The sequence below is a fragment of the Culex pipiens genome, chromosome 2 (genome assembly GCF_016801865.2).
Source record: "Culex pipiens pallens isolate TS chromosome 2, TS_CPP_V2, whole genome shotgun sequence".
Classification (NCBI taxonomy): Eukaryota; Metazoa; Arthropoda; class Insecta; order Diptera; family Culicidae; genus Culex; species Culex pipiens.
The window spans coordinates 73,096,699-73,106,993 of NC_068938.1; positions in this window are offsets into that span (position 1 = coordinate 73,096,699).

Sequence of the window (10,295 nt, forward strand, 5' to 3'; positions counted from 1 at the left end):
TTGCACAACTTGGAAATTTCTGAAAAGTTGGCATTTGAGTTTTCCTAAAACACATCAAAAAATTGAAAAAAATAAAAATAGTACCTTTTTTTGGTCTGCCTGTGTGGATCAATCGGACCGCGCACTGGACTCACAATCCAGAGGTCGCTGGTTCGAATCCCGAGGCGGACGCAAAAATTCTAAGTGTAAATATAGGTATTCGGTGCCCTCTCCCCGTGCCATACCTTCACACTTAGGAGACCCGGGAGGCGGAGTCTTGTCGCAAAAAGAACGATACACACCTGTGGAACCGTTGACGAAACCGCAAGGTTTAAGAGGGCCACATTATAAGGTGTTACGTCGATTCCGTTTCCCGTTTTGCAAATCAAGTTTTAGTGACAAAAACATAAATTAAAAATCATCAACAAAATTTTTACCGTGTATCATATTTTTAGTGTAGTCCGTACCCTACAACTACAACAGCCGGATTAAAAAATACACCAATTAAAACTCTAAGAAGACCAATTTTGTAAAAAAATATCTTATGGACTTTTTAGCATAAAACATAAAAAACTGAGCAGAAAAATCGCAATTTTTCATTTGAATTAACAACAATTTACGCTTGGTTTTTAAATTTCGCTTGGTTCTTAAATTTCGAAATGATAGTTATTGACAAGAAAATAATAATATAATATTGAATATCGAACCAACAGTTTCCAATATACCGCAAGTTGAGCCAGAGAGCCGACTGTATAGAACTAGCATCAGGATCAAATATGAGCGCCTCATTTTTTTTAAATTTCGTTAACATTCCAAAGGTGTAAGGGTCTATATCAGGTCTGCCCAACGTCCGGCCCGCGGGCCGGATCCGGCCCGTGAAGCCATTTCATCCGGCCCGCGACGGCATTTCAAAAAAAGTTCTATGACCGGTCCTTAAGGCTGTTCATGAAATATTAAATAAATAAATTGAGTGTCTGAAATAAACAAAATAAGCTTGGGATTAAATTTTAACATATTCATACAACATTCTTCTTGTTTGAATTTAATTCTTATAATATCTTTATTGATATTTTTAAACTAAAAAATTGTCCATTTCTTAAAATTGTGAAACATATGAAAAAACTTGGATTGATGTCTAAAATGTACAAAAAGACACTAAATTTAAATATCTTTCAGTTTTAACTGTGTTTTTTTTAAATTGAAGTTGTTTTCTATTTTCTATTTTTTTAAATAAATATGTAAGCAAAAACTAATATATTTTCCAGAACAACTTTTCAGTGATAAAGCTTTTTTTGAAAAAAAGCTTTAAAAAGCAAATTATTCATACTGAAAATAGATCGCTGCAAAAAAATTAAAAATATTCAAAAATGTCTCAAAATGAGTCAAGCAATTAGGGAGCAAAAAATATATTTTTAATAAGCTTTGAATTTCGAAAAATAACAAATTTAAAATGATTTCATATATTTTTTTTACTTTTTCAAATTTGTGTTTTTCTTAAATCATTTTAAAATATTTTTTTTATTTTTTTAATAAAGGTGCACAACAACGCAAAAAGTATTCGAATCCGAATTTCGTTTGAATAAATTTTATCATGTCTCATTATTTTTTTTCTAAATATTAATTAATTATTAATAAACTTTGTAGTGCTGAGGAAATTAATTAAATTTAAATGTTTTTTTTAATATTATATCAAGGTATTTAATTGTACAATACAATTTTAAACAAACAAAAAAAGAAATAAGTCAAGTAAACACATTTTTGAAAGTTATCTTTGTTTTTCATTCTTTAAATCAAGATATATGAATCTTATTTGCAACACTAGTTCTTTTATTTATTTTCTTCAAAAGAACCCAATCATAAAAAATTAAAACAATGTGTTTACTTTTTCAACTTTTATCAAATATTAGTTCCGGCCCGCCACTGCTTCAGAAAAATCAGATCTGGCCCGCAAGGTTAAAAGGTTGGGCACCCCTGGTCTATATGATGAAGAGTTGAGAACAAAGCTGTTTACTGCTTATTAATAAAAAGAAATTTTCAAAAAAGAAACACCACCTAAAAATTTAAGAAACTCTTCAAAAAAATCATCTGATGTTTCTAAGTGATCGCTTTTCAATTGTTAGCAAATAAACATTATTATTGCCAACCTCCTGTGGCCGAATGGTTACGGGTTTCGCCTCATAAGCGGAAAGTCATGGGTTCTTCTCAGGGTGGCAGCCTTAGGTTTAAGTTCAGAGGTAGCAGCAACCGCATGAGTATAAAACGGTTGCTTCACGTGCTCTTCAAGTATGTGATCGATCTTGGGATATTCCTTTGCGCCTCTTCCCAAAATACTTTCCTCGTGTCTTCGCATGTAAATAATGCCCAGCCAATCGGTATTGCACTGCAGTCCAGTCGCATTGTCCAGATCAGAGCAAAGGGAACACCGCAAATATAACACCGCAAAAAGACAATTGTCTTTACAAGACCCCGCGCGGCAAATAATAGCTGCTGGGAAGAGCTTGAAAAATGACACGAAAAAATGGTCACCGCGGTTCTAGCGATACATAGCGCACAAGGCACAAGGAAAGGAGTTTACAGCATCTGGATGGAACAGCACTTTCCCTCTCAATAGGGACTGTGTTATAGATCTGGAAAATGCTTGATAACAGTAAAAATGGGTAACACGCTACAGGGACCATCCATAAACCACGTGGACACCTTAGGGGGGGGGGGGGGGTTGCCGATTGTCCACGCTCCATACAAAAAAGATTTTATTTGTATGGAAATTGTCCACGATGGAGGGGGGGGGGGGTTTGCGATTCCCAAAAAAGCGTCCACGTGGTTTGTGGATGGTCCCACAATAGTTCTCGTAATCAGGATTAAGTGGCTTAATACTCAAACAGAAAAAAAAAAAAAACATTATTATTCATGCATTATTTCACTTGATCAAAATTGTTGTTCGCATTGCCTTGAGTGGATTTTTTTTTTCAATCGAATCAAGACCTAAAATAAGAGGGTTATCAAGAATCACACATTTTTTGGGTTTTAAAAGGAAATTTCTTTAGCTTGTTACACTTGCCCCACCTTCTCCTATATCAAACCAAGGCTTAGGGATGAGTTTTTCAACTTTGCAGATTATACAAAAATGCCAATATCTACTTAATAGATCTAGTTTAAATTTTGCGATTCACAAATTTCAGATTCTTGTCCATAAAGTTTCAAAACACTTTTCAACTATTTTCAAAAAAAAAAAATAAGTTCACACATCTGAATCCCCGCTCCCTTCCCTCTTTCATCACGAGTCGATCAGTCAAGCCTTCAGATAAAATATAATTTATTACCCTCCCGGTGGGATTCGTTTTCCCGCGCTCTGTATCGACGTCGGTTGACTGTAATGATGACGATGGTATAACGAAGGAAAAAAATCAAACACACACACACACACTTGTACTAAATTGTCACTGTCCAGCTTTCTGGCCCCTCTCTAATACCCTCCAGGCCTTGGACGGGACCGGATTTCCAGACGTCTCCTGCATTGTCCCTGTATTGTGTGACGATGAATGCGAAAGTCAATCGAGATTTTGATTTATTGCCTCGGAAGCTGCCGGACTTCTTCGGCCGCTGTTTATCGGCAAATGTTTGACGTTACGCGGCGTTCGATAATCTCTCTGTATCTTATTCAGGGCTTTGTCGGAATGTGTAGCCCGGCTTCCGGTATAATCTCATCTCGTTCCGGGCAAATGTTTGCAGCTGTCGGACATGTTAATTGAGTTTTATTTTTCGCTGTCTTGTTAGTGTGAGAGGACATTAGCAAAACATCGATTTATTGCTGTTTAATATTTTTACAACGAAAACCGGATTAGGCATATGAACTTGATTTAAAACAAATTCGTTGCAATATTGTCTCAAGTTTAGAAAATATATGTAAAAAATATTGAAATTGTAAGTACAAGCCAACATCACTAATGTTAAAAAAAAGATTGTAAAGTCACATCACTTCAGTTGTATTGCGATCATTAGTTTTCAATAAACCAAAATTTTGCTCAATATTTATTGCGCAAAGAAACAGTAACTGCGTTCCTGTATTTCGGAATTTCTTTGTCCTGTAACTCATCAAAGCATAAGTGAAACGATGATTTGATGACAATTCCGCGAGAATGCCCGCAACTGACGCATCTGTCGAAATATTTCAACGCTCGCATAAACATGAATACACTGCACACAGTATCAGCAGCAACTCGCCGCATCTGCACCGAGCAGGAATTTAATGAAACGACATTGTGGCGACGAAATTGCATCACACCAAAGTTAAATATTCGTGCTGTCACGGGCAGAGGACCACACTCACACTGCTGGCAGGATTCAGGAATCAAGCGGGAAACCCGGTGACGCCAGGACCGGCAGGAGGCGTTGAATTTCCACTTAGACGGTGACTCGTGGAAGCTGGATTAGAATTTATTGCTGGAAAAGTTTGCCATTCAAATCGTTAATTGAATGTTGGAAGGAAGATTGTTTTGTACTCAGTTTGAGCAGATCTACTCTAAAATGCCATATTAGGCGAGTGCCCCAAATTTCCACCAGATATATTCATGTGCAATCTAGCGCCTGGTAGTTTCCTCCGGAAAGTTGTGCGTTATGACTTTGAAGGTATGCAACTTTTACACGGAAAATGAACTTTTCCGACCAGACCAGCTAAAATTGCCGTGGAATGCTTCATGTACTCGTATTTCCACTCACTGCTTGCAATTGGCATATGCGGAAAAATTTCATTCTAATACGCCAGTCGCGAACACTTCATCGTTGGTGGGGTTCTTTGGGGTAGACCGTCTTTGAAAGATTTTGTGTCAGAGAATAACACATATTATAGTAAACAACAAGGGTAGAAGTTCTTATCCTGATGCCCCTATGCTCTCTTATGCTAACTAGAAAGAAATCTCAGCAAGCTAAGTACAAGAGAGCACAGAGGCATCGATTTATAGCCTACTGAACAGAACGCATTTAGCCTATCTTATCTTATAATGAAGCAAGCTCTTCCCGGCAAACTTCGTCCTGCCCTTATTTGGTTCCTTTGTTTAAAAAAGTTAACCAATTTGCTGTCCGATTCTATTTTTTAAAGTTTAAAAATATTTGTTTATCTGTTCCACATACCGTAAACGAACTGTTTTGTGTTATGTTTTACTTCTTTGTCAATATGGACCTTTTCACTTTGTCTTCTCTGTTTTTACTTGACATTCTTTTGCTTTTCACATTTTGCTCTGCCTATTTTTACGTATTTTATTATGAAACCTTATTGATTTTGTAATCTTATTTTTCTGCTTTTCTTCTCTTTTTGCTTCTCATACCATTTTTTTGAGGGCCTCGTGGCGCGTTGGTTAGCGGCTTCGGCTGCCGATCCCTAAGTTGCTATGGGGCGCGGGTTCGACTCCCGCCTTATCCTCTTGGCCTTCTATCGGAAGGGGAAGTAAAACGTCGGTCCATTTGCGTAAAAGAGGTTTTGGGTGACTAACCACACATTACCTTCGGACGCCTAGAAATGAGCAGAAACTTGCAACAGAGCCCACATTTGACCCGGGGGTCGTTAAAGTGGATTGCTTTGCTTTGCTTTTTACCATTTTTTGTGTGTTTTTTTATGGATTTTTGTTTTATTACTTAAAAAAGCATTTTTTCCCTTTTTTCTCGTTTTCAATAATTATATTCTTTTTTTTGTTAACTTTTTCTCTATCTTTTTTGCATATTGTTTATTTCATTTTCCTTCTTTGGCGCTAAAATTTTTTCAATGAAACCAATCACGTTTTTCAAATTCACCTTTGTCTGTCTTTTCACTATATTGGAAGTAGTTTTTCTATTGATGTCTTCTTTATCTTTCCTTTTAAGTGGTCCTCGATGTGTATTTTTCTTTTTATGCTTTTGTATCTTTCCTTTTTTATGCCACTTGACTAATTCCTTTAAAAATATCTTGTTTTTTATCTCCAAATATCTAAAATAAATGATAGTCATACACTTCTTGCTAAAGTTTCTTTCCTCTTTTTGTTGGGCTTTTTTTTTCTTTCGTAATTTACTGTAATTTCCTATTTTCCATTTATAGTATCCTTTATTTCAATTTTTTTTCAATTCAATTCGGTTTTATTTGTTAATAATCAAGTTACAATGAGTTCATTCAGGTACACAACAGAGTTTTGATGTTCCTTTCAGCTGTGTTTTACACCGTAATTCAATCGAAAAATTATTACTTATAACTATGGAATAGACAAGAGTAAGAAAAAGTTTTCAAAAAACTTAGCGAAAATTTTAATTTTGTTAATATACCAATTCATTAACATTTTGTTGCTCCGAAAACCTAAAATAAGTGAGAGTCTTTTAATTTTCGTAATTCAAATACGCAACTTTTGGTACCCAAACATATAACGTCATGATTCGAAATCCGGACACTTAGTACCATATTATGTTTGTTATAGCTGGCAAAAAATCATGAAATAAGTTGGTAATGTAGAAATATCATCAGGATTTAGTATAAACAGTCAGTTTTAGGAGACTGCATGCAAAATATGCCTTTTCTAACAATTTTTCATCAGAATTTGAAAACTAAAATGATTTGTTGTGCTTCGAATCCCGGACACTGTTAAAAGCTGATTCGAAATCCGGACACTTTTGCTTCGAATTCCGGACACTCGATTTTGCTTATGAATCGCACAAATTTGGACTGAAATGTTAGTGAATGGCATTCTTTAGGTCTCAAATAAGCTGTTAACATCAAAATAATCGATAGTTTATATAAAAATGGCTAGAATTTAAGAAAATCAAAAACATAAATTTCTGCTTTGCCTTCCCGGTGCGTCGGACGCCTATGAAATATTTCCGTTGAAATGTTTCGCATTTTTGGTAAACTCATATTTTTATTTAATTTAATTGTGTTGGCATTAACTACAGCGTCCAAACAAACTTTAAATGAAAGTTGATGTTAGAATTCATCAAGTAACACAGTTTTGACATTCATAATGCGAACTTATATCCAAATAATTGATAAAGAAAGTTGAAGTGTCCGGGTTTCAAAGCGTCCGGGAATTCGAATCATGACGTTATAGCTCATCGCTGAAATTTTGAAGTTATCGCAGTATTAGGGAAAAAAGTTGTTTTTTTGCCGATTTCGTCATTTTTCTGATTTTGCGCGTGGTGCGTCAAAATACTCAGTCTTAATTTTCAAAAACGTGCAGTTCGAAAACGTGCAGAAACGTTTTCGAAAACGTGCAGTTCGGCATCACCAATTTTTTAATATGTTATGTGAAATTTTCCGAGGAATTCGATAATAATATTTTCAGACATAGGCCTTTTAGGCCAGACACGATCAAAACGCCATTTGAAGTTTTCATACGATTTTTTCAAATGTTAAGCTAGATTTTTGAAATTTGTTACTATTTTTCTCAAAGAGCCAAACTAACCACCTTTCTTATGCGTCTAAGACAGCTAAAATCGGATGAAATAACGCGGAGTTATGATTTTTTGAAAAAAGTGGTTTTTGCGAAAATTGCATTTTTTCGAACCACCTTAGAACGGTGTAGGTCACCCTAATGGCCAAACAACGGTTTAGGCTCTTTTCAAATGGAATTGCTGAATGATTCTCTACACGGAATTCCCCACGAAAACAGCATGGAAAAACGGAATTTTAAAGTTTCATACGCCCTTTCCATATGTTTGGCTAGATTTTTGAAACTTCTTATACTCAAATGAAAGGTTGGCCTTTCAAAGAAAAATAATAAGATGTTTCAAAAATTAAGCCAAACATATGAAAAGGGCGTATGAAACTTAAAAATGCCGTTTTGACGGTGTCTGGATCAAAGAGCCTATGCCTGGAAATATTTTTATCGGATTCCCCGGTCATTTTTACATAACATACTGAAAAATGGGAGTTCATTAACAGGATTCCGAGATATAATTTTTTGAAAATAGAATCCGTGTTTTTCGACGCGCCGCGTGCAAAAACCAGAAAATGACGAAATTGGCAAAAAATATTTTTTTTCACTAAAACTGCGATAACTTAAAAATTTTGGCGATGACCTATAGATGTCAAAGACGTCTTTTAATTGAGCAATTCTCTACGAAATCGGTCTTTTTTCTTCAATTTTAATTTTTGTATTTTTTAATCCGACTGAAACTTTTTTGGTGCCTTCGGTATGCCCAAAGAAACCATTTTGCATCATTAGTTTGTCCATATAATTTTCCATACAAATTTGGCAGCTGTCCATACAAAAATGATGTATGAAAATTCAAAAATCTGTATCTTTTGAAGGAATTTTTTGATCGATTTGGTGTCTTCGCCAAAGTTGTAGGTATGGATACGGACTACACTGGAAAAAAATGATACACGGTAAAAAAAATTTGGTGATTTTTTTATTTAACTTTTTATCACTAAAACTTGATTTACAAAAAAACACTATTTTTATTTTTTTTATTTTTTGATATGTTTTAGGGGACATAAAATGCCAACTTTTCAGAAATTTCCAGGTTGTGCAAAAAATTATTGACCGAGTTATGATTTTTTTAATCAATACTGATTTTTTCAAAAAATCGAAATTTTGGTCGTAAAAATTTTTCAACTTCATTTTTCGATGTAAAATCAAATTTGCAATAAAAAAGTACTTTAGTGAAATTTTGATAAAGTGCACCGTTTTCAAGTTATAGCCATATTTAAGTGACTTTTTTGAAAATAGTCGCAGTTTTTCATTTTTTTAAATTAGTGCACATGTTTGCCCAGTTTTGAAAAAAATATTTTTGAAAAGCTGAGAAAATTCTCTATATTTTGCTTATTCGGACTTTGTTGATACGACCTTTAGTTGCTGAGATATTGCAATGCAAAGGTTTAAAAACAGGAAAATTGATGTTTTCTAAGTTTCACCCAAACAACCCACCATTTTCTATCTTCAATATCTTAGCAACTAATGGTCCGATTTTCAATGTTAATATATGAAACATTTGTGAAATTTTTCGATCTCTTCGAAAAAAATATTTTCAAAATTTTCAAATCAAGACTAACATTTTAAAAGGGCGTAATATTGAATGTTTGGCCTTTTTGAAATGTTAGTCTTGATTTGAAAATTCCAAAAATATTTTTTTCGAAAAGATCGGAAAATTTCACAAATGTTTCATATATTAACATTGAAAATCGAACCATTAGTTGCTATGATATTGAAGATAGAAAATGGTGGGTTGTTTGGGTGAGACTTAGAAAACATAAATTTTCCTGTTTTTAAACCTTTGCATTGCAATATCTCAGCAACTAAAGGTCGTATCAACAAAGTCCGAATAAGCAAAATATAGAGAATTTTCTCAGCTTTTCAAAAATATTTTTTTCAAAACTGGGCAAACATGTGCACTAATTTAAAAAAATGAAAAACTGCGACTATTTTCAAAAAAGTCACTTAAATATGGCTATAACTTGAAAACGGAGCACTTTATCAAAATTTCACTAAAGTACTAAAGTTTTTTTGTAAATCAAGTTTTAGTGATAAAAAGTTAAATAAAAAAATCACCAATTTTTTTTTACCGTGTATCATTTTTTTTCAGTGTAGTCCGTATCTATACCTACAACTTTGCCGAAGACACCAAATCGATCAAAAAATTCCTTCAAAAGATACAGATTTTTGAATTTTCATACATCATTTTTGTATGGACAGCTGCCAAATTTGTATGGAAAATTATATGGACAAACTAATGATGCAAAATGGCTTCTTTGGGCATACCGAAGGCACCAAAAAAGTTTCAGTCGGATTAAAAAATACAAAAAAAATCGAATGACCGAAATCCTAGAGAACTGCTCAATTACGAAAATTTTGGTACCCACAGATATATAAGAGATTCAAGATTCATGTTTAAGTGGCATTTTTATATTTAAAATAAAAAAAAACTAGAATGAAATGATTAAATTCTCCTTTCTGCAAATATATCTCGTAACTTTATCCCTTTGAAGCAGTAGTGTCGATGTCAGTCTAATTAAATTGGAAAACTTTTAACTAAACTATTCTCGTTCCCTGCCGGCAAAACCCATTCCGGAAACGTGTGCATGGTCACTGCATCTTTGGCGGAAACGCATCGCTACCCTGCCCGGAAATGACAACCAACCAAACTCACACACATACACACATCGGTCATTACGGTGCTTCCACCCTCAGAAAATCATAAAATATAATTGGATTATAAAACAAATTTATAGTTTGAGAATGTGTGTGTGTGTGTTGAGCCAAAGACAGAACCGCTGCCAGCAGCAGCAGCACCAATAGTAGAGGTTTAATTAAAAATCAATAAGTTAATTAAAGAGCACACCTGTCCCACGTGGGAAAAGCTGT